The sequence below is a fragment of the Corvus hawaiiensis genome, chromosome 12 (genome assembly GCF_020740725.1).
Source record: "Corvus hawaiiensis isolate bCorHaw1 chromosome 12, bCorHaw1.pri.cur, whole genome shotgun sequence".
NCBI classification, from domain to species: domain Eukaryota; kingdom Metazoa; phylum Chordata; class Aves; order Passeriformes; family Corvidae; genus Corvus; species Corvus hawaiiensis.
In genome coordinates this window covers 75,835-97,475 of record NC_063224.1, presented here as the reverse complement: position 1 = coordinate 97,475, position 21,641 = coordinate 75,835, and the positions used below count along the sequence as shown (strand labels likewise).

General features: G+C 49.9%; 1 long non-coding RNA gene across 9 annotated transcripts in view; it reads left to right on the top strand.

Annotated features, from left to right (window-relative positions):
* Positions 1-21,641, top strand: part of LOC125332172 — a 30,698-nt gene that overhangs the window by 8,327 nt on the left and 730 nt on the right. For 4 of the 9 annotated variants that reach the window (XR_007206383.1, XR_007206381.1, XR_007206380.1 and 1 more), the window contains 3 exons: positions 5,320-5,417; positions 6,644-6,744; positions 6,964-7,030. This is a non-coding gene — a long non-coding RNA (uncharacterized LOC125332172). Of the gene's footprint in view, positions 1-3,514; positions 3,853-4,860; positions 4,876-5,319; positions 5,418-6,643; positions 6,745-6,963; positions 7,031-13,819; positions 14,512-21,641 lie in introns of those variants that run through there. The other 5 variants (XR_007206384.1, XR_007206385.1, XR_007206386.1 and 2 more) reach the window with 5 other exon arrangements.

Sequence of the window (21,641 nt, the reverse complement as noted above, 5' to 3'; positions counted from 1 at the left end):
AGGGCTCGAGGTGTTGTAAGCGGGGCAGGGGTCGGGCGGGAGCGGGGCTGTGTCCCGGGAGGCGGGTCCGGCAGCCGGTGCTCCCGCACGGGCGGTGGGGCCCAGGCCGGGCCCTGCCGGGAGCGAGGGCCCGGCAGCCGCAGCGCTGCGAGCCCAGCGCGGCCCCGCGGCCGCGAGAGGGAGCGGCCGGCGCGCCCCGCTCCTGCCCGGCCCTCACACAGGCCGCCGGAGCCTCCCCGGGAGGGACGGACCCCGCGCCTTCGCTCGGCCCTGCTGAGGCCACAGCTGGAGTGCTGTGTGCAGTTCTGGGCTCCTCAGGACAGGAGAGACATGGAGCCTCTGGAGAGGGTCCAGCTTAGAGTGACAAAGATGGTTAAGGAGAATCTCATGTGTGAGGAAAAGCAGAGGGTGGCTGGCCCTGGTCAGCCTCGAGAAGAGACGACAGAGAGGGAACCTCGTCAAAGTCTATCAGTATCTGAAGGGAGAGTGCCAAGAGGATGGAGCCAGGCTCTGGTTGGGTATTTCCCAACGATAGTACAAAAGGCAGCGGGCAGAAACTGATGTACATGAGCAAGAACTTTACTGTGTGGATGCCCAAGCACTGGAACAGATTGCCTAGAGAAGTTGTGGAGTCTCCCTCTTTGGAGGTATTCAGAAGGTATCTGGACACAATCCTCAATAACCTGCTTTGGGGGACCCTTGCATGTCTGGGGACTAGGTGACCTCCAGTGGTCCCTTTCCAATCTTTAACCATTCTGTGAAAGTGTGACATTGTAATCTTGTGCCATGACAGACCAGACTAAATCTGATTTATGAGGGTGTCATAACTTCTACGTCTTTGTTCTGGGCTGTAACTTAAATTAAGTTTCACAATTCAAAATATCCTGGAGGTTGGTTGTTTCCTCTAAGCCCTCAGCTTGGTTCTTAGCATGTGCTGGTGCGTGGCTTTGCTCTCAGACCTGGTCATGGGCAGTGCAGCAGCAGTACCTCAGGAGGTTACTTCCTGCATGCGTATCTGCCTGTGCCTTTCTGACGGCTGCTTTTGGGATGAGCTGCTGCTCTTGGCCTGTGCTAAAGGGCTGACCTAAAAGTGTAAAGAATAGCCTTGCTCTTGTGTTTGGGAGCGAAGCGTGGGGACGCTCTGTGAGGATGCATGCAGAGGAGATATTGCAACAGGACTGCTGATCATGACAACTAGTGCTGGTGAAGAAACTGGTAAAATGGAAACTTTTAAGGAATTGAGGTGTTAATTCCTGTGCTGAGAAAGCTGTGCTGCCCACTTACCATCCCAAAAACTGTGTGACGTTTCCCTGAGGTGCACTGCTTGCTGCTGCATCATGGCTATGTCTTTGATCACAGGCAAAATTAAGCATGCTTTTGTAATCAGTAGACTCCACAAGTAGTTTCAAGATACATGGGAGTATATGGGAGTAAAAAGACATAGACTGACACTTCTCACAGTGTTGAAGTTTACATGGTGTGGTGTGTTCTCTCCCCATGCAGCATTGCCCTCCTGTACAGAGCCCTTTTATTCATGTTTTAAAGAATTACCACTGTTGTGGCAATGGCATAGAAGTTGTTTCGGTGCAATTTGTGGCGAGCACCAAATATTGTGCAACAGAATGTCTGTTATCTGTGACAACAGCTGCCTTTCATAACTACCTTTGATTTCAGGTGTGCAAGACTGGACTAAGCTGAACGTAGGTGGTGCTGACAGGATGCAAAAGGCTTTCTGTAAGCAGACTGGGCTGTGCTTTTCTCGCTAGTCCACCTCTGGCCAAGGACGTACTTTGTAGTGTGTGGGTCAGTGGTAAGGACACTGCAAACACTTTTGCTCCTGTGGTAGGGCTAGGAGCTTGGTGTTGTACATGGAAAAAAAGCCTACACAAGTCTGAAGCTTCTGCTGTGAGCATCACTGCTTCATCTTGTTATTCTGGCCCTAAAGGAAACCCTGCTGAAGGAATGCTGTACCCAGCCCCTCTGTTTCTGTGAACAGGAGGTAGCGGTGGCTTCCCAGGGGGAATAAACCAGGCTTTGGTGCTTGCCTGTCTTACTTCTCTGCCTTGTGGGAAAATGTTATGAATCCCTCTGTTTGGGTGATTGCTCACGCTTCTGCACCCTCAGACTTCATCTGTAAACTTTTAGCAGAAATTATGCACTGATGCTGGGATGGCTCTTGCCAGCTGGGAACTGTTTTCCAGTGTCACTCACTTGTAGTTGGCATGTGGAACTGCTGTGGCATTTTCTCGATGTTTAATGTGACCTAATTGTGTACTTCCACTGTCTGGGAGGATCAGCTCTCCTGGTGTGACAGTTGCCATAAAATCAGCGGTGCGTCTCCGGCATTTGCAGCTGAGTGCAAGGCACAAGTTCCTTGATTTTGCTGCATCAGCCCCGTGAAACATTGCGGGGCTGTGTGTGCAGCCAACTGCCTTTTGTTACGCCTGGTAACAGCTTGGCAATATTAAAAAAAAATGTAACCTCCAGCTGTTTAATTTGCTCTAGGGAAATAAAAAGGCTTCCTAATAATCTTCATATTTACTTGGCACGTTTGGTTTGAAAGCAGATGGGTTGATTTACAAGATAAATGACAAAGCAAGAGAAGAAGAAGTGTGTCAGTGGCTTTACCATTAGAGAGGAAGGCATTTCTGATATGTGGTTAATCACGATTAACCTTTCTAGGTTTTGGGTTTTTTTTTTACAAGTCAGCTTCTTGGACCTTCTGCCTGCCCGCTTGCTCAGCCAACTAATTCCCTCAGTGCCCATTGTCACCTCTCCCTATGACCTACAGGTAGGGGAAGGTGCAGAGCTGTAATGAAGGAGAGGGGCTGAGGTGGCCATTCCTTCTCAGTTGTGCCTTCTTTGCCCACTCCAAACTTGTGCAGGAGCCTCCCCATTGCAGCACTCACCCCCTCCCTGTGGCCAGACCAGTAAATGCCTATGTCCTTTTGGATGGGCTGGGAAGTGGTCCTTCCTGAGGCACTGCTGCTTGAGGCACTGGCACTGAGCAGAGCTAGGTTCTCCAAGCAGGCTGGTGCTGAGGCTGTGCCCTCCCTGCCAGAACCATGCACCCCTCTGCCCTGGCAGGCAGCTGGCAAGTTGTGAAATATGGTTCAGCACCTTTTTTTTTTAATATTAAATTGTGCAGCTGTCTTGGAAAGGATTAGAAATCAGTTCTGGAAAAGACTACAGTAGATTTTAGTGAAGAATTCTGCTGTGTCCTTAATTATTTATAAGCATCAGGATGTAAGGACACCATGTTAACCCTTCAGCAGCGAGGAAGATTACAAATAATCTAATCAGTGACATACGCAAATTTACAGATGGAGTAGGTTTAGTTGCAAGTTCTGAGACTTAGAAGTGAGGAAATATCAGAAATAAGGTTTCTGCTTATTATTTTGTATGTCAGATAGCGTGTTTGGTGAGGCAACTGGATCAGATGAACACTGTATGTCCCTTTCAACTGAAAGACACCATTCTACATTTCTGATGGCACAGGCCTCTCCTAAGGGGTCACAGGTTTGCTTACCACCCCTGCCCTGGTTGCTCTCACCACCTTTCACTAGTGGGTTTTGCTCAGGGGATGAATCAGGGGCAGGTTCATGCCCACAAGGCTCCTGCTCTATGGCCCCAGGGCCAGGCAAGGCTGCAGGAGCACTGTGGAGGGGTTACTGGTTTTGGCAGCTGAATGGTGTCAGGAAAAGCAGCTTCCCTCCCTGCCACATGTTTCCAGAGGGCTGCTGAATAAGTCAGGGAAGCCAAAGCAAGGCTCCTTTTTGGGCTCAGAAAGCTCTGTGCTAGAAGAACCTGTCCCTGCCAGCTAGGGCCCCCCTTGTCCTGCCCATGGTGTGGGTAAGTCACAGGCTCCTCTTCTCTGTGCTGGGATGAACTGCCTAGGGAATGCCATTGCCAGCAGCCTGGTGTGCTGGAAAAAGGGAGAAGGGAAGAGGGAATGTGGTGCCAGAGCTGCGTGCCATCGGGTTGTGTTTCCCTCTGAGGACAGAGAGTGTCTGGGCCGAGGTGAGATTGCTGGGAGTGCTTGGATGAGCTGTGCAGGAGACAGGGAGCTCGGGATTGCAGCTGCTGCTGGAACCATTGCCTTAGGTCTGCTTAGTCAGTGTCTGTGTGAAGTGGGATTTGCGCTGGAGAGGTGCTGTTGGGAACAAAGGACGGAGTAAATCCTCTCCGGGAATGCGCAGGGAGGGACTGAGTTGCAGGGAAGGAGAGTATTTCTAAGCTGTATCAATATTTCCCTGAAACTGGGGCTGGAGCAGTGAGGGGGATGCTTGGGTTTGGCCTGGGCCTGTCAGGAAGAGCCATAAACGAGCCAGCCAAGGCCCTGAACCCTCCCTGGATGTTTGAAACACTTCCACAGAAAGCCAAGGCAGTCATGATTGCAGAGGACAAATTGTAGGCGACTGCTTACGATCCGTGGGGAATTTCCTTTGGAATTACCAGTCAGAGAGTGCATGCAAGCAGAGCACATCTTTTGGCTTTTTCCGGTCTGTCATCTCCTGTCTGGCTATAGAGAGTTTTGTGCGCTCCCGTTCAGGAAGCAGCGTGTTTTCAGCTGGAAATTTGGGGTGGTTTTGTTTCCTCAGGGTCTGGGGTCTTTCCTGAGAGAATCAGCCCTCCCATAAATCCCCCGGGTTGTTCTACACAGCTGCTTTGGCTGTGGGTCAGAGAGAGAGAGAAGGGAAATGACTTTTTAGGGTGTTGAAATTTCTCCAGGCAGGAGTGGGACGTTGTCTTGCCCCTCCCCAGAGCCCTGCAGGCGCATGGGAGTAGCTCAGTGCTGGCGCAGCTCTCTGAGCAATAACAACGCTTGGGAGGTTCGAGTGTTGATAACAGCTCTCCTGTCTCCTGGGGCCCAAGGTTCGGTCTCACGGTCCTGGACCGGTGAGGGAGAGAAGGAACTTGTGCTATTCCTGGAAAAGCTTCTGTTATTCCTTGTGCAGCCTTTTAATTGTGTTCTGATGGACTGTCCGCTGTTTTTCTAACAGGACTTGTCAGAGATTCAGATTTAGGAATTGAATTTGGGTCCGTTCACTTCAGGATCTTGCCAAGCCTGAAGGCCTGGGGCGATGACTGCTCTCAGCGAGGGCTCTTTATGAATCCTCTGTCAGATTTCCCTCATTGCTGGGCAGGAAAGGCGAGGGTTTGGATCAGGAATTCTGCAAGCGGGCCCTGTGTGACCGTTGGCTTCTTGTGTGTGTGTGCATCAGTGAGCCAAAATCAAGAGCAAAGGCTGGTTTGGTTTTACAAACTTAGAGTAACTTTAAAAAAAAGTAATCAACTTTTTCTTCTTTTTTAATTTAGGTGCTGGAATTGCCTGTCTGGACGTGTGCTGAGCTCTCGCTGCTGTGGACTGTGCAGCATTAATTGCTGCAGGTTCCTGTTCTTCTCACCAGCTCAAAGTACATGTGGGTTTTTTTCCCCTTCTATATAGAGCTGTTGAGTTCGGGTGATTTTCTTGAATTGAGGATATTGAAGGTCGAGAAGGAAGATTTGTCTCTTTTTGTGCTTTTCTGTTGTTATTTTTAGCACCTGCTCACCATCTGGACATGGTTGGAATACTGGAAACATAAAAGTTTTTAGATTCAGTGCTTATTTATGCAAACCCAGGTTGTTGTGGTTTTGGTTTTTTTTTTTTTTTTTGTTTTGTTTTTGTTTTTTTTTTTTGTTTTTTTTGTTGGTGGTGTTTTTTTTTTTTTTTTTTGAAAGGTCTCCATTTGTCTGGGCACTGTTCCTGGTAGTTTGATGTAGAAAAGGTCATGTGAACAGCAGGGAGCAGTGAGCACTTGGAAGGGGGGGTGCAGGTATTTCATCCAGGGTGGGAGAGTGAATGTGGCCTAGGAACAGCTCTCTGGTCAAGTGAGCAGCAGAGGAACTGAAGGATGCTCTTCCCCAGCAGAGCTGCTGCTTTGTGCTCTGGGGCAGCGCTGCCGCTGCTGGGCTTCCTCGGGGAAAACAGCTCCTTTAGGATGTGCTTTGCTGCAAAGGTTTCCCTGAGCTGGGTGTCTGCAAGAGGCATCGGGATACCAGTGTCAGGAGTTTTCCCTGGTTTCCAGGCTGTTGTACACAGCACGTTCCAGGCAATTTGCGAGCATGAGGCAGAGCAAAATGGGTGCAATTGGACCCTGCAAATGCAGTTCAGGCAGACGTTGATCTTTTAACTTTTCCATGGCAGGTGCGAATTCCTGGGCATTTGTGAATCTGCCTTGACTTGCAGGGATTGAAGGGTTTAGGTCTGGAATTGTTTGCTCAGCTTGCTCCAAGGCATGGTGTACTTCCGGAAGTGCCACACGCCTCCCAGGACCGAGGAGCTGCTGACTGGGTGCCTGGGAACTGGGAGCCACTGGAAGGGCTGGGGGTGACACCTGGAGATGGGCTGGGGAAGCCTGAACTGGGATATTTTCCCCCCTGACGTTGGGTACCGAGGCACTAGGAAAATCCAGGACTCCAGGATGTTTGAATGTATCTAAAGGTACACCTGGACCTTTGCCCTGTGGCGCTCTTGAGTTTCTGTTGACTTTCCTGAATTGAGGCTGCTGAGGGCGGTGGAAGATCATTTGTCTTGATTTGTGCTTTTCTGTTGTTTTTAACTCCTGCTTGAATTTGAATATAACCTTTTCCTCTCAAGGTCACCGGCGAGCCTGGGACAAGACCTGAGCCAGAACTTGTTGGGCCCTTGCAGAGAGAGAAGCAGTAAATGGTGTTGGAGAGTTTTTGGGAGTGCTGTCGGTGAGTCTTGTTTGGTGCTGTCCCTTTGTTCCTGGGGGGCACTGGCGGAGCGCGCTGGGGCCGCGCCACATCGGTGCCCAGCTGGGCGCAGGCGCTTGCCCCTTGCCAGCCCTGGTGGGTGAGAGCTGCACCTACCCTGCTGCTGGCAGAGGAGGCAGAGCTGGGCCAGGGCAGCTCCTCCGTTGCGTGGGTGCAAAACTCGTGTGTTCCTCTTCCCAGGGAGTTCCAGGCTGCTGCAACTGTTTGGCTCAAGCCCCTGAGAGATGCTGGACTATTGCTGAGTGATGGCTCTGAGAGTTGCCCACTTGTGGAGGGCCAGAGTGCTGGGCCGGGTCCAGGGAAGGTTTTGGGTGTGGAATGGCCCGTGTGCATGAGACAGGGAGGGGGGGGTGAACTCTCGCTGCCTGGAGGCTGCAAATGGGGCTTTGAAAGGGGGTAAGAGGCAAATGCTGCAAGGAGAGATGGTGCCTCTTCTCCTGCTAATGGCCCTCCCTGACACAACTTGCACAAGTTGTAAAACTTTCTCTTCCCTTCTATGTTTCTTTAAGTGATCATTTCATACTTTGTTGTTGCTGTATTTCGATAGGGACCAAAGGGCTGCATGGCTGCTTTCCGTCGCAGCCCCACGGTTCTGAAATAAACCCTGCGTACGCACGTAGGGGTGCACGTGTTTGCAAACAGGGTTCGTGCAGTCTTTCACTGCAGTCCACCCTGATGGGATCTGGGAAGTGGTCTGGGAAGGTCCCTGGATAACTTGGGCCTTCCTGGGGGTGGAATGCCCACCTGTAAAATAATGAGCTTCTGCTTCTATTTTCTTGTTCCTCCAGGTCCCCTGGAGTGCATGCTGTGACCCCCCCCCAAGCTTGCAGAGGCTGTTTGGATGAGGGGAGGGGACTTGGAAAATCCAAGTTACGAGGACAGAAGGAGTTTAAATTGAGGGCAGAAGCTCCTCTTCCCTTATTGTCTGTGTTTGAACTGGTTGAGATCCCCCTTCACTTATGATTTTAAGGGTATTGATTGAAGGAAAACCTGCCTTTTCTGCGGTGCTAGGGGTATCAATTGACCGGGAATCCACATGTTCCATTTGAAATGGAAGGGGAGGGCACGGGTGTTTCCATTTTATGGGTTTGAATTGAGGGTAACACCCCCCCTCCAACCCCCTCCCCCTCCGTTTTCATCGTCCTGAGGTTTACGTTGAGGGGGAAGCCCCGTTGTCCCTGTTTTTTAAGGATTTTCATTGAGGTAAAAATCGCCCTCTTCCCATCATTTGAGAGATTTGAGGAAAGCCCCTCTCCTTCTGATATGTTAGAGGATTAAATTGAAGGGGAGAACCCCTTTATTTGCCATTGTATTGGCTTAAATGGAGGTAAACGGCCCCCGTTGCCTCAGTTCCAGGGGTTAAATTGAAGGAAACTCCAGCTTTTCCAGCATTTGAAGGGTTTAGATGGGGCCGTGCCGCTGCATTTGAGGGCGCTTCTGGCCGTGCCCCGGCACCGAATGTCTTGCGCGGGAGCACTCCCGGTCCCCGGGGAATTTCTGAGGAGGAATGGCAGTTTGGGGGCTGGGCTGCCGACAGGGCCCGACGGAGCCGCGCCGGTCCGAGCCGTGCGGAGCCGAGCCGGCCCCGGCCGTGCCGCCCGCTGCGTGCGCTCCGTGCGCGGGGCTCGGGCGCCGCCGGGTCCCCCTCGGCCCGGTGTTGGGGTCCCTCCCCTGCCGTGTAGCCCTGGGAGAGGGGCCCTGAGGGCACAGACACGGGGTTCCCCTGCCCCTGCTCAGCCTCGTTCCCATTGGTTGGTTTGTGCTCCCTGCGCGGGCAGAAGGACCCTTGGTCCCGTGACTGGAACAGTTCCTGGGCAGAGCTCCGGCCATGCGGCTGGAGAAATAAACATCTCTGAAACAGCTATCAAGAATCTGTCTGTCCATATATATATTTCCTTTCCACGGGACTCCTGGTTTGATATATGCGTGTTGCAGGATCCCCACTGCAACAAATGGTGGAGATTTGAGAGCAGAACGATCCCCGATCCCTAAGCGACTGATTTGTGTGAGTAAACCCTGGAAACTTTGGATTCCTCTTCTTGGTTTTGCTTTGCTATTCCATATCTAAACTATGGAGGAACCGTGGGAAGACTCTTGGCTCTCAGAGCCGCATATGGACATTTATCTTAAACTTAAAATGATTCTTGAACAACGATTTGTAAATTTTAGCTTGATTCAAGCTCAAAAAGAACTGAAACACTTCCTGGCATGGTTGTTTAAGAACTTTTTCTATGTTTCTTGGGATTTAATTCTTACCAAGGGCTTTTGGAAAACCGTTTGGACACAGTTAATACTGGAGTCAAAATATATGCCGATGGAAGAATATTTTCGTGAATATTATTTAGTTACCGAGACTGTTGAGCAATGTCAGCTGTGTCCTGGTGAAGGGAAGCGTGGCGCAGGGACCGTGCGGCCCAGGCCACGTGCACCGAGCGCTCTGAGAGCAGCAGCGAGGCAGTTCCCGCGCGCGGGCGGAGCCACGCGAGCCGCAGTGTCGGCGGCGGAGCGAGGCGCGGCGGGAGCAGCGGGACCCGGCGGTGCCCGCCCGGTCCTGTGCAGCGCGTGGTGGAGCGAGCCCCGTGAACGCCCGACTGAGAGGGGCGGCGCGTGGGCAGCGGCTGGCGGCGGTGGCAGTGGAGCGGAGCCGCGCCCAGCCGAGACGCGCGCTGGAGCAGGGCGCGGGGGAGTCATCGCCCGGGGACCCGGCCGAGACGTGGGTGCAGCGCCCGGCAGCGGCAGCGAAGCTGCGACCAGAGGAGGCGACGCACGGAGAACTGAGCGGCGGGGCCCGGCCCGGCCCGCGCGGCCCCTAACGCGACCCCGGGAAGAGCGCGCAGGCACCAGCAGCCCCGACAATTCCAACACGGGAGCGACCGAAAGAGAGAACAAAGACGCAGCGAGACAGAAAACAGCAGCCACTCGGAAAAAGGAAAAGATCATAGCAACTAAGACCTTAGGGATAGTAAAATGGTATAATGTTAAGCAAAATTATGGTTTTATAACAAGGTGTGACAACCAGCAAGACATATTCGTGCATAGAACTGCTATTAAAAAGAATAACCCTGAAAAATGCATCCCAAGCTTGGGAGATGGAGAGGTGGTGGAATTTAATATTGTACTAGGGAGAAAAGGGTTACAAGCATCGCAGGTCACTGGGCCTGATGGTGTTCCTGTAAAAGGCAGTATATATGCAAAAAATCGTAGTCATGTTAGACAGTATCTCTATTGTAAGCCCCCCCTACAGTTTCCCTTTCCTAATCCCACCTTTCCCTTTTACCCTATGTCCTATTACCCCCAGTGTACTCCCAATCCGTTTTTTCACCCATGGTTTCCCTCACAAAACCATGCTTTTGCCAATTGTTTCCCCAAAAATCCCTTTCCAATGCCGAGTGGGGGATGAAAAGGGGGAGGGAAGAAGTTAAACCCTCTCCTGCCTCAGTTTCCCCACAAAGCATGCCCGGAGAGTCCTGTCTCCCTTCTGTCAGCCCTAAGATGTTCCAGAGAATCTGTTTGGACATTTAAAGACTCAGGAGGGTGGCTTGTTTTGTTTTGAAACTGTTCTTGTTATGTTTATCCAGTTGTTTTCATTCTCCTTTTATTAAAATAAAACGGGTGAGGTGTTGGGGTCCCTCCCCTGCCGTGTAGCCCTGGGAGAGGGGCCCTGAGGGCACAGACACGGGGCTTCCCTGCCCCTGCTCAGCCTCGTTCCCATTGGTTGGTTTGTGTTCCCTGCGCGGGCAGAAGGACCCTTGGTCCTGTGACTGGAACAGTTCCTGGGCAGAGCTCCGGCCATGCGGTTGGAGAAATAAACATCTCTCTGAAACAGCTAGCAAGAATCTGTCTGTCCGTATATATATTTCCTTTCCACGGGACTCCTGGTTTGATATATGCGTGTTGCAGTATCCCCACTGCAACAGCCCGGTGCCTGGCTTTTGTCCGGTGAGGGTGTGCTTGGGCATTCAAGGTGACTGGAGAAATCACAACTGTGGAACTTGAGCAACAGCGGGCGCGTTTCCCCCAGAGAGCTGCGGCAGCGGTTCCATCTCTGCCCTCTGGCTGCAGACTCAGCGCTGCACTCGCTGCTGTCAGGCGGGGGCAGTGGAGGAGCGCTTTGTGAGGCTTCAGTGAGAAATTTGCTTTGTTTCAGTGCAAAGCTGAGCTCGCCCAGAGGCAAGGGTGTCGCTTTGTACAGTTTAGGACAGGGGGGCTGGAAAACCAGTGGCTAAGTCTTGAACTATCAGGATCTGTATCAGCATGCCTTCGTCTCCTGGTAATCACTTGTAACTGATAGATGGTTCAGAGGTTCAAGACAGCTTATCTGCTGTGCTGACCAGCGTGTTTTGTTATCTTTTTATGTGTAGGATGGTGCTAGGTTTGGATGGCTTTATCTAAGTTTCAGCTGGCACTGGGAGCGCTGTATAGAAGTATTTTACACACCTTTTTGGTCAATGGTTAGTCTTTTCTTTGTGCTGCAAAAATAAGGTTTCTAGTATGGCTTAACTTATAATGCGACCATTTACCAAATTGATGTCAGTGCTGTGGCTTACTTTTTATCTTTCTGATTTTTGTCAGCAAGTCCATTTTGTTGTTACAATAGGCTTGTAAGGTCTGGGTCAGGTAGAACTGGACTTCTATGGCTCAGAATTGAGACAACCATTGAAGCTTTTTCTTGCTGAAACTTCTCTTTTTCATTCACTTGCCACTCTAACACTTTCAGCGGTACAATCACCATGTGGCACCAGCCCAGATAACCATACAAAATTAGTCATACAGTGTTTGTCTTTCTTTTTACTACCAGTGCTGTAGCTTGTAGTTCTTTGGCTGGTACACGTCCTAGTCTTTCTTTTATCACTTGTGCTCTTGTTTCAACATTTCGAGCTATTGCCCTGTATTTCTAGAAATGCAGGAGTATTCATTAGAACCAATTTTGCTGTAGGGTGCGATATCACCAGGATTGGCTTGGCCTTTGGTATTTAAATCTCGTCTTTGCAAGCAGGCAGAGCTTGGGGGGTTGAGGGACAAAGGGAACTGGTTTAATCTCTCCCTCAGGCAGGAGGAGTTTCTGTGGTCTATCTCTTTCTTTAGCAGTGCTAATGTGTATCTCCTGAAGTGGTTCTCTTGATTGCCACACCCACACACAGAGGTAATTCACATATAGGAACAGAATTTTCTAAAGGGAAGTTAAAGCATCTGAGCGAACTCTGTGGCTATCGCAGAAAAATCCAGGAACATTTCTTTTTGGTGGGGAGTAGATAGAGCATCTGCTTTTGTAATTACAGTTTGATTCACTGGTTATCAGTTTTCATGAGTTTCACCTTCGAGAGGGAATTTGGTATTTTGCTGAAGGCAGCCACTCCTACAAACTGCCCTTTATTTATGTGTGAATGCATTTGGGACGGTTGTAGGGACAGGGTTTTGTGTTAGGATTCGGTTTTGTGAATCAATTTTTAAACGCTGGCTTCTGCTTGCCTCTTTGATTAGTCAAGCAGAAGAGTTGTAAGTAGAATGCATTCTAAATATACTGCTTCTTAATGATATCCCAACAGATTTTAGCCGTGTAAGAGATAACACTTTTTATTAGAGTTAGTTTCACCAATTCTAATTTTATTTTTCTAAAACTTGAGTTTAGTTTTTGGCTTTTGTAGGGAGTACAAGGGGCAATCAGAAGCTGTTGAAATGCAGGAATGTGGGGAAGCTGGCTGATGGGTCATCTAGCCCTTAGGATGTGTGGCCTTTGCTTGCTGTAAAGGAGTGTTGTTAGGTTGATGGGTTGGTTGATTTGGTTTTTATTTGTGAGGCGTTTGAATTGCCGCTTTCCCCCCCTGCCACTCGGAAGCAGGTTTTGGCACTTGGAAACTCGAGGCAGTTGTTACCTGTTTCTCTCCTAAACAATTTCTTAGTACATTTGGAGTTTCTTTCGGCAGCGGTCTTAAATGCCTTAAGATCTGCCTCTGCAGAGGCTGGGATGCTTGCGTCTGCACGGCTGTGTTGTGCTTGCAAGCAGCCGGTTTGTGTAGCAGCAGCAGAGGTATTTTTAGCTGACTGCACAGGGGCAACACATTCCCCTCTTTTCATAATATTCATTCATAATATTCATTTGACTACTCCAGAATGTAATGAATGGATGATGTAGGTTTAGAGAAGTCCCTGCCTTTTGCCCAGGCCTCTGGTAGCAGGCAGTCACGTTACGGAGGTGGCCAGCACGCCAAGAGCCGCTCTCATTCGTAAGTTCTTTAATGATGGCTGATTTGGTCTATTATAGAATGAATTATTTAGTGAATGGACACAAAACTAACAGACGTGAGACTTAAAAGAGACTATTACTACACAGGAGTAAGACAAAAGGGACCACTAGTATTATATGCACAGGGTTAAATGTACCATTAAATTTTCAGCTAGCTAAGAAATAGCAGAACTTAGGATCCAATGTTCCTTACCACCAAATGGTTGAAGGGGCACGCACTGAAATCCTCTCTCTCAATTTCTGGAAAAATGACCATGAAGTTGCGTCCGGGCTTCAGGGAGAAATTGTCTTGCCCGTTCCCAGGGAGCGTGTAAGAGACTTCTGCCTCCTTGACAACCTGTACTACTTTTACAGTGTGAAACCAGGCCTTTTGGTCACCTCTGGTTTTTTATCTCTTCCCATAACTCTTAAGCTGGCAGACCTTTTGGTGCCAGGAGATGATACCTGCTGGGCCTTGCCCGCCTGGGTTGTCTCTCCTGTCTGCACCAGCCGCCTGTGGTAGGGAGAGGGGCGATATGCCCTGCCCCTGGGCTAAGTATGGATTTAAACGGGGCTGGGTGTTAGTGTTGGGAAGAGGCGTTTTTCATTCAGGCTGCCAAAATAAACACCTGTAAAATCCTACCTCTGCATTCTGTGTAACATGTTTCTATTTCATATTTGTGTAATCGCAAAAAGCATGGAAAGAGTAAATGTGACTGTTTCCCACTATTGCAATGTGAAGGTTTTTGAAAGGCTGGTGTATTTATGTTCTATTTTTCCACTCCAAGCTTGGCTTTTTCCCTCCTTTTTCAGTGTCTGCTGCATTGGGTGTCCCAAGGAAGGCTGGATTCCTCAGCAGGAGTCTTAGGAATTGGTGCTAATTCTGCTTTTTCTGAAGGTGTATCCAAGGATGCTACCAAAATGGCTGTTTTCTCTGCTGAAAAGCTTTCCCTCTATGACATCAATGCATGCATGTGTTTTAATCATGTAGCCAGATGTACTAAGAATTGTACTTTCAATGCAAACACCTGCAGTAGGTCTCTGTTTGGTTTGTGTCTGCGAGAGGTGGGATTTGTGCTGGAGAGGTGCTCTTGAGTACAAAGGACGGAGTAAATCGGCTCCCTGGTTGTGCAGTGAAGGACTGACTTGCAGGGAAGGGGAGCATTTAGAAACTGCATCAATATTGCCCTGAAATTCTGGGTAGTTGGAGTTGGCTTGGGCCTGTCAGGGTGAGCCATAAGCAACCCGAGCAAGCCCCTGAAGCCTCAATGGGTGTTTGAAACACTTCCACAGAAAGCCAAAGCAGTAACGATTCCAGAGGAGAAGTTATAGGTGATTGCTTATGATCGGTGGGGAATTTCCTTGGCAATTATTAACCTTGGACATAGGGCATTTTGGAGGTGGAATTCCAGTTTCAGCCACAGGCACCTGGATGAGAAGGAGAGCTCTTTGCCAGAGGAAGGGAAGTATTCTTTTGCCAGTTAGTGCTGTTAGTGAAGTGATCAGAACAAAAGAGTGCTTCTTTTGGGATAGGCTTATTTATTATATGGATGATAAGCAAGTAAGAAGAATGAACTACATGGATAAGAAGCAGTTACAGCAATCAAGGTAGAAAGGCAATGCATCAAATCATTATTATGTATTCTAGTAGGGCTTAGGAAGGGATACAACAGCAGTTACCCTAAAACGTTACTGTCATCCTGCTCTGTACTTGAGCTGGGGAGTCCCATTGCAGAGAAAGACCGGAGAAACCCTCCTGGTAACCCTTATGGGAATGATCCAGACTTGCTCCAAGTTGGTCTCACTTTGATATTGTTTCTTGTACAAGGGTATGTGATCACGTGTTTTGCTTTTCTTTTTTGTGACCTGGGGCTCTGTCACACCCGTCCACTGGCCAGGAGTCCAGGTATGTTGAGCGCGCAGCTCCTGTTTTCCTAAAACTGCAAATCTGGATTTGAAAAGACATATGTCTTTGGAAGTGAACATAGAGTTCAGCTTGAGTTGATGTAGTGATCGACTTAGGTTCAGCTTAAAAAAGGCCCTACCGACATTTTATTGTATCTAATCCCTGCTTTCCCCTGCGTTTTAGTTCTTGCCTCTTGGCCCACTCTGTTTCACAGGGCTGTACGTGGTAAAACACTTCCCTGTGTGCTTTCTGGGTTTGAGCTGCCCTGCCCCGGCACGTAGGGTCACAGTTAAGTAGAAGAGTTATCAAACTTAGTGGTTCATCTCTTTTCTATGGGTTTTTGGGTAGAAAACGTACGGGCCCGGTGTGGGAATAACTCCCAGCCCTCGGCGTCTCGTTGACCGCCTCCCGTTGTATCGCAGGTTCCTGAGGTGGCTTCGGATCTCCGCGGTCACCTACGCTGCCGATTTTCCCGGCGCGCACTGTTTGATGTCGAGGAGCGGCATCCAGAAGCTGTGTCGGAGCATCTTCATGGCTGGAATGTTTTGAGTAAGGGCTGCAGTCAGGGTATAAGCTGAAGGGTGTGTGACTGTGTGTATGTGTGACTGTCTGTCTGCCTGTGAGAAGAGTGCGGGTGTGGAATGGTTCTGACCTTGTGTGTGGGAGTTTTGCCTTTCAGGCTTTTCAGCTACTTTTTAAACTTAGAGTAAAAACAACCCAGCTGCGCTGTCTGGGGATTTTCTCCCTCCCGGCTGGGTTTTTTTATCTGAGACCCAGCCGGTCTGTGAGGTGACGTTCATCGCCAGGGTTTGGGTGCCGACCGTGCCGGGGATTTGTCAGGCGGGATGATTTTGGGGCTCCCGGGAACCGCGTTCCCATGGGGTGCTCTCGAGACGAGAGCGAGGGTGGGTTTGTGTGTCAGCTGAAGGAGGTGTGTGGTGGATGAGTGTTTTCTTCTCCGTGTGCTGCTGTTGTTTTGGGTTTCCTGGAACAATAAAATGTCCTAAATTTTCCAGAAATAGAACAATTGTTACATTGTACTGATAGGGGGTTGGCTTGTGTTGCTCTGTGTTCGTGTTTGCTGCTGCACTTGCACATATTGCTCTGTATGTCAGTTGGACTTTGACCAGTGTGCATATGGATTGTACTTGTGCTTGTGTACATTGTTGTTTCCACTTGCTTTGCTGAAGTGTAAATAAAAAACCCTCGTTCAATCAAGTTGAATAAACCCTAATAAAGATACCCCCCCTCCCCCCTTGTGGTTGCTCTCTTCCTTTGGTGTGGTTTAGTAATTTTTTCACCGTATTTCTTGCTTTGCTGCTCTGCTTTGCTTTACTTTTCAGTCTATTCCTCACTTGACTTTTTCTAACTCTTTATCTTTTTCTTGCTGTTTAACTGTTTCTGGATGTCTCTGTCACTCTATTTCTCAGTTTCTCTTTTTCTCTTCAACACTAATTCTCTTTTAAACTCTATTTCTTTTTCTCTCAAACCCTATTCTTCTGTTTCTCTATTCCTTTTTCTCTCTATTTTTCTTTTTCTTTCTGACTCTTTCTCTCTCTCTGACTATTTCTCTCTCTCTGACTTTCTCACTTTCTCTCTCTCTCTGACTTTATTTCTCTCTCTCTGACTTTATTTCTCTCTCTCTGACTTTGACTTTCTTTCTCTCTCTCTCTCTGACTTTGGCTTTTGAACTACCTTTCTCACCTTCCCTCCTTTGTTCATTTTTACCTTTCTACCTTAGGTTGTTTCTGTAGCAGCTTGGAAAAAAACAAGAGACCGCTCTTTCTTCAGGCACGATCTGCCCCAGGCTTTGTGTTTCTATTTTGGGAAAGTTTTAAGAGAGTTTTGGGAATGGGCACAGGGAAAGACAAAACAGATCCATGCCCACACACTTGTCAGGGCAGACTTTCTGCCCCTTCTAGGCCACTGACTCAAACATGAAACCCCCCAGCTTTCTGGGAGGTGAAGGAAGAACAGTCACACCTGGTGCTTCTACCTGTAGTCATTTGCCTGCTCTGCATCTTTCCCAAGAGACCAGGAGGCCCTTAGCAAAGTGAAGATCAATGGAACAAGTTGCTCTCCCACTCAGGGCTCTCGTTAAGGCTGGAATGGCTGCTGCCAGCCTCTGCACTTTCTGCCTTTCCAACTTCCTACCTTTGTTCATTTCTGCCTTTTTAACTTTCTACCTTTGTTTGGTTCTGAGTCCCTACCTTTCTATTTTTCTACCTTTGTTGCTTTCTACCCTTCTAAATTGACATGTTAGTTTCTACCATTCAAACTTTCTATCTTTCCATCTTTCTTCATTTCTAACTTTCTACGTTTCTACCTTTGTTCATTTCTATGTTCCTACCTTTCTACATTTGTTCATTTCTACCATTCTGACCTTGTGCCTTTCTGCCTTTTTTGTTTCTACTTTTATGACTTTGTACCACCTAAGTTTTCTCTCTTTTTACCTTTGTTAGTTTCTAACTTTCTACATCTCTGACTTTCTCTCTTTTTTTGTTTCTACTTTTCTGACTTTCTACATTTCTAACTTTCTACTTTTGCTTGTTTCTACCTTCCTACAGTCCTACCATTTTTGTTGCTACCTTTCTAGCTTTCTACCTTTGTTTGTTTCTAACTTTCTAGATTTGTCCCTTTCTGCCTTTGTTTGTTTGGAACTTTGAAACTTTATAGCTTTGTTTTTCTCCCCATTTTTACCTTTCTAACTTTGTTTCTAGCACTCTACATTTACTAACTTTGTGCCTTTCTAAATTTGTTTTTTACTTTCTAACTTTTACCTTTCTAAATTTGTTTCTAACCTTCTTGTTAGAGTGAAGGCTCCTCTGGCCTCAGGCCCAGAGGGAAGCCAAAGCACTAGGTTTGAATTAAAACCTTTGGACAGATTTTTAACTTTTAGTAGAAATAGATGCTAAGTGTCTTAAACATGAAAAAGCTGTAGCAGAGATCTTAAACACAGCTCTTGCTGCAGCAGTGTTACCTTTTCACAGAATTCTTTACTTTAGACAAAATCTAGATCGAATTAGACTTTTCACATTTTTTAGATGGAGTGTTCACATAAACAATAAGAGCTGATGGAAACTGTCTGTGCAAATCTGTGTAATACAGATGTAACACTTGTGTGAGGCTTACGACTGTTAGAATTAGACCAGGATGGGTTAAGAAAAAGAAAACTAGAATGGTGTGTTAATCTTACTGGTCAATTAACAAATAGAATCCACACTTCTGTAAGAAAAAATACAGTGTATGGAGCATATAGAAGAAGCTGGTTTTGCCTGCTGCTGCTGCTTGGCTTTATCATGTGACCCCATTCGAACTCTGCCTTCAAGACAGCTGTGAGATCGTGAAATAAAGAACTTAGCAGAACAGCAGCCTCCTCTGCTCTTTCACCCTGGTCCGAGAAGGAAGGGTACCCTGTCAAAGGCTCAACACTTGCCTTTCTGACTTTGTTTCTAAATTTCTACCTTTCTAATTTTGTTTGTTTCTAATTTTTTTTTTTGTTTCTAATTTTGTTTTTAACTTTCAACCTTTCTACCTTTAGAAATGTGTTCGTTTCTTGTATTTTACCTCTTTGTTTGTTTCTAAATTACTGCTGTTGTAACTTTGTTTCTAACTTTCTACTTTTTACATTTCATTCGTTTTTAACTTTTTACCATTCCTCCCAGCGAGGGTTGTGTGCAGAATACTAAAACCTGTTAAGTTCTTCACTTTTACATCTATAGGCAAGTGCTACTGATTTAGATGTAAATTCATTTTGAAATGAGCCAGCCCTTCCTCTCTAATCTGTTGCATATAGGAGTACAAGAAGCTGGGAATAGAGATCAGCAAGTCTTGAGAATAACGAGCCGGCGTTTTTCTGTAGGAAGGAAAGAAGCAAGTGCCTGGCCCCAGGAGCCGAGACGCTCGGGCTGCAGGAGCTGCAGAGCGCCCAGAGGCGGCTTTTCCCTCTGCTCTGTCCCTGCCCCCGGGCTGAGCTGGGCGGCGCTGCTGCCGCCTGGTGGCGAGAGCGCGGCACTGCCGCCCCCGACACGGCGCCCCGGCGCTGCTGCCGCCCGGTGCCGGCTGAGCCGAGAGGGCGGCGGCCTCGGTGGCTGCCGAGCGTGGCAAGGGCAAGGAGCGGGAGCGAGCGGGGCGGTGTCTGTCAGCGGAGGGGAGGGGCGAAGGGCGGTTCGGAGCGCCGAGGGACACGGCCGTGCGTGAGCGGGGCCACAGCTATGGAGAGGAGTGGGCGCCGTGCGGGGCGGCGACCGCGAGGAATGACAGGGCGGGGGGCGGGGCCGGTTTTGCCGGGCAGCAGAGGCGCGGTCGCAGCGCGACCTGGGCGCGGGGCACCGGGCGGGCACGGTCGGAATCGAGCCGCCCGCGTGTCGCTCTCAAGGAGGCGGCTCGGAAAGGAAGGCGCAGTTGGGCGCTCTCGGGACGGCGTTAAGTGACGTTTTTATTAGAACCTGCCAGGACCTTGCAGAGGGTGGTTTACACTTCCGCCACACTCAAGATGGCGGACGCACTAGGCCCCTTTGAGAGGTGTCCCTGCCGATGCCTGCCGCCGGTCGCGGAGCAGTCGCCCGCCTCCGGCGCCGCTGACCCCACCAGCCGTGTCCTCGCACCGGGAAGCACCGCGGAAAATCTCGCGGAAAGCGCGGGGCCGGCGTCGGAGTCCGGGCCGGATTCAGGCAGCCGAATAGACGCCCTTGTGAGGAGCGGCGGGGGCCCTTAAGTGTACCACACTAAAGATGGCGGCTCGACCGGAAGTGGCTTCTGCCAGCACCCAAGATGGCGGCGAAGGGCGGAAGTTTCGTCACCGCCACACTAAAGATGGCGGCCGTGTACGCTGTTTTCTGACCTTCTCAATATGGCGGCAGGGAAGGCCCCCCAAGGTGCGTCTATTCGGCTGCCTGAACGCAACGCCGACGCCGACGCCAGCCCAGCGCTTGCACGCAGATTTCTGAGGCGTTTCCCGCTATGCGGACACCGACTGTGGGGTCAGCGGCGCCTGGGGCAGGCGGGAGCATTCAGGCAGTCGAATAGACGGAGCGGGGGGGGGGGGGGTCCTTCCGGCCGCCATCTTGAGAAGGTCGAATAGCCACTGACCCGATCGCCACATTGGTGCGGTCCCGGTGACTTCCGCCCTTCTTCGCCGGGAGCGGCAATGGCGGGGAGCCCGGGGAGCAGCGCGGCCGGGCCGGGGGCACCGGGGCGGGTGCTCCGGGCTCGGAGGTGAGCGGGGAACGGGGACAGCCCCGAGCGGACGGTGGGGGCCGCGGGGGATCGGTATTCCGGCCCAGGGATGGGTGTCCCGGCACAGGGATGGGTGTCCAGGCACAGGGATGGGTTCCTGGACTATCTAATAATATTATATAACGATCGTACAAGGAGATCTATATAAAAAATCCTCCATTGTCATCCTTCTCCCAGCCCCTCTGTGTTTTCAGGATCTTGGGGGAAGAGTTTGGGTCTGGACAAGGCTCTCGGGCACAGGGTGGGATTCTTGGGGTGCAGGGCCAGGATTTGGACTCGATGCTCCCTGCGGGTCCCTTCCAGCCCAGGAAATGCTGCGATCCTGTGCCTTTGAGGGTGAAATAAAGGGCACCGGTGGGGTTTGTGCCCGCTGTGTTCACGGCCCCGCCGGCTCAGGGCGGGTTCAAGGCGCAGCTGCCCCGAGCCAGCGGGACCGGCCGGGGCTGCTCGCTCCCGGTGCTGCCGCCTTGTGGGGAGAGCCCGGCACTGCAGCCCGCACAGGCGCTGGACCACGGGATGGGCGTGGAACAGCAGCGCAGGGAGTGCTGAGGCAGCGCAGGGAATGCTGCGGTCCCAGGGAAGGCTGAGGCGTCCCCTGCTCGGGGCACTCGGCAGCAAATCCCTGATGTTGAGCAGAAAAAGGAAAGTTCTGGGTTAATGGGAGGAGGTTTCTGGAATGGAGCTGGGACAGGTGCTGATCCACGCATGGAATCACGAGGTGGTTTGGCTTGGAAGGGACCACCAAGATCCTTTACACTCTGTTTGTTGTCTGGTTCCACAGCAAAGACCATCCAGAACTGCCACCTCACCCTCACGGACAGCAGGAATGTCTTCCATAGCTCTTGTTTCGGAATGGGAATGGCTGTTGGGAGCTCTGGCAGGACCAGGTAAGAAGAGAAATGGGATCATTCTGGCTGCTGCTGGAGGTGGTTTTCTGCTTTCAGGCTGTTCTTCTCATTGATCCTTTCACAGCAGTGTTCTAGGGCACATTTGAGGGTAATTCCAGGAATTTCAAACCAGATAAAAACTGGTGGGGCAGAAATGTGCACCTGATCCATTTCTGGTAATTCCAAGCTTCTCCCACAACACCGTTCCAGGGGAAAGCTGATGAAAGGGTAAAGATGCAGAGGAACAAGTGCTGTAAACCCCCCATGCGCTCTTGACAGAGCAAACCTTGCAGTACTCCCAGCAGATCTCTTGGAGAAAGTGTGGGATCGCAAGGTTTTCCGGGAAAGCAAAACAGGGGCGGAGATGAGGGAATAGGCTTCCAGTTCTTCCTTTAGCTGAAAGCCTGGGGGAATTGAGAGGGGCCACAAGAACTGTTTGTGTAGGAAAATGGGAGTTTGGGGGCTGAATCTGAGTTTCTCTCTGGGGCGTTTTTGAGGGAAAAGCTGAGGTGCTGTTTAAGGGAGAGAGTGCACATTTTTGGGATGGAAAAGGTTTGATCAATATTGTAGAGGAAGTAAAATGTTGGGGGTAAAAGTGGATGCA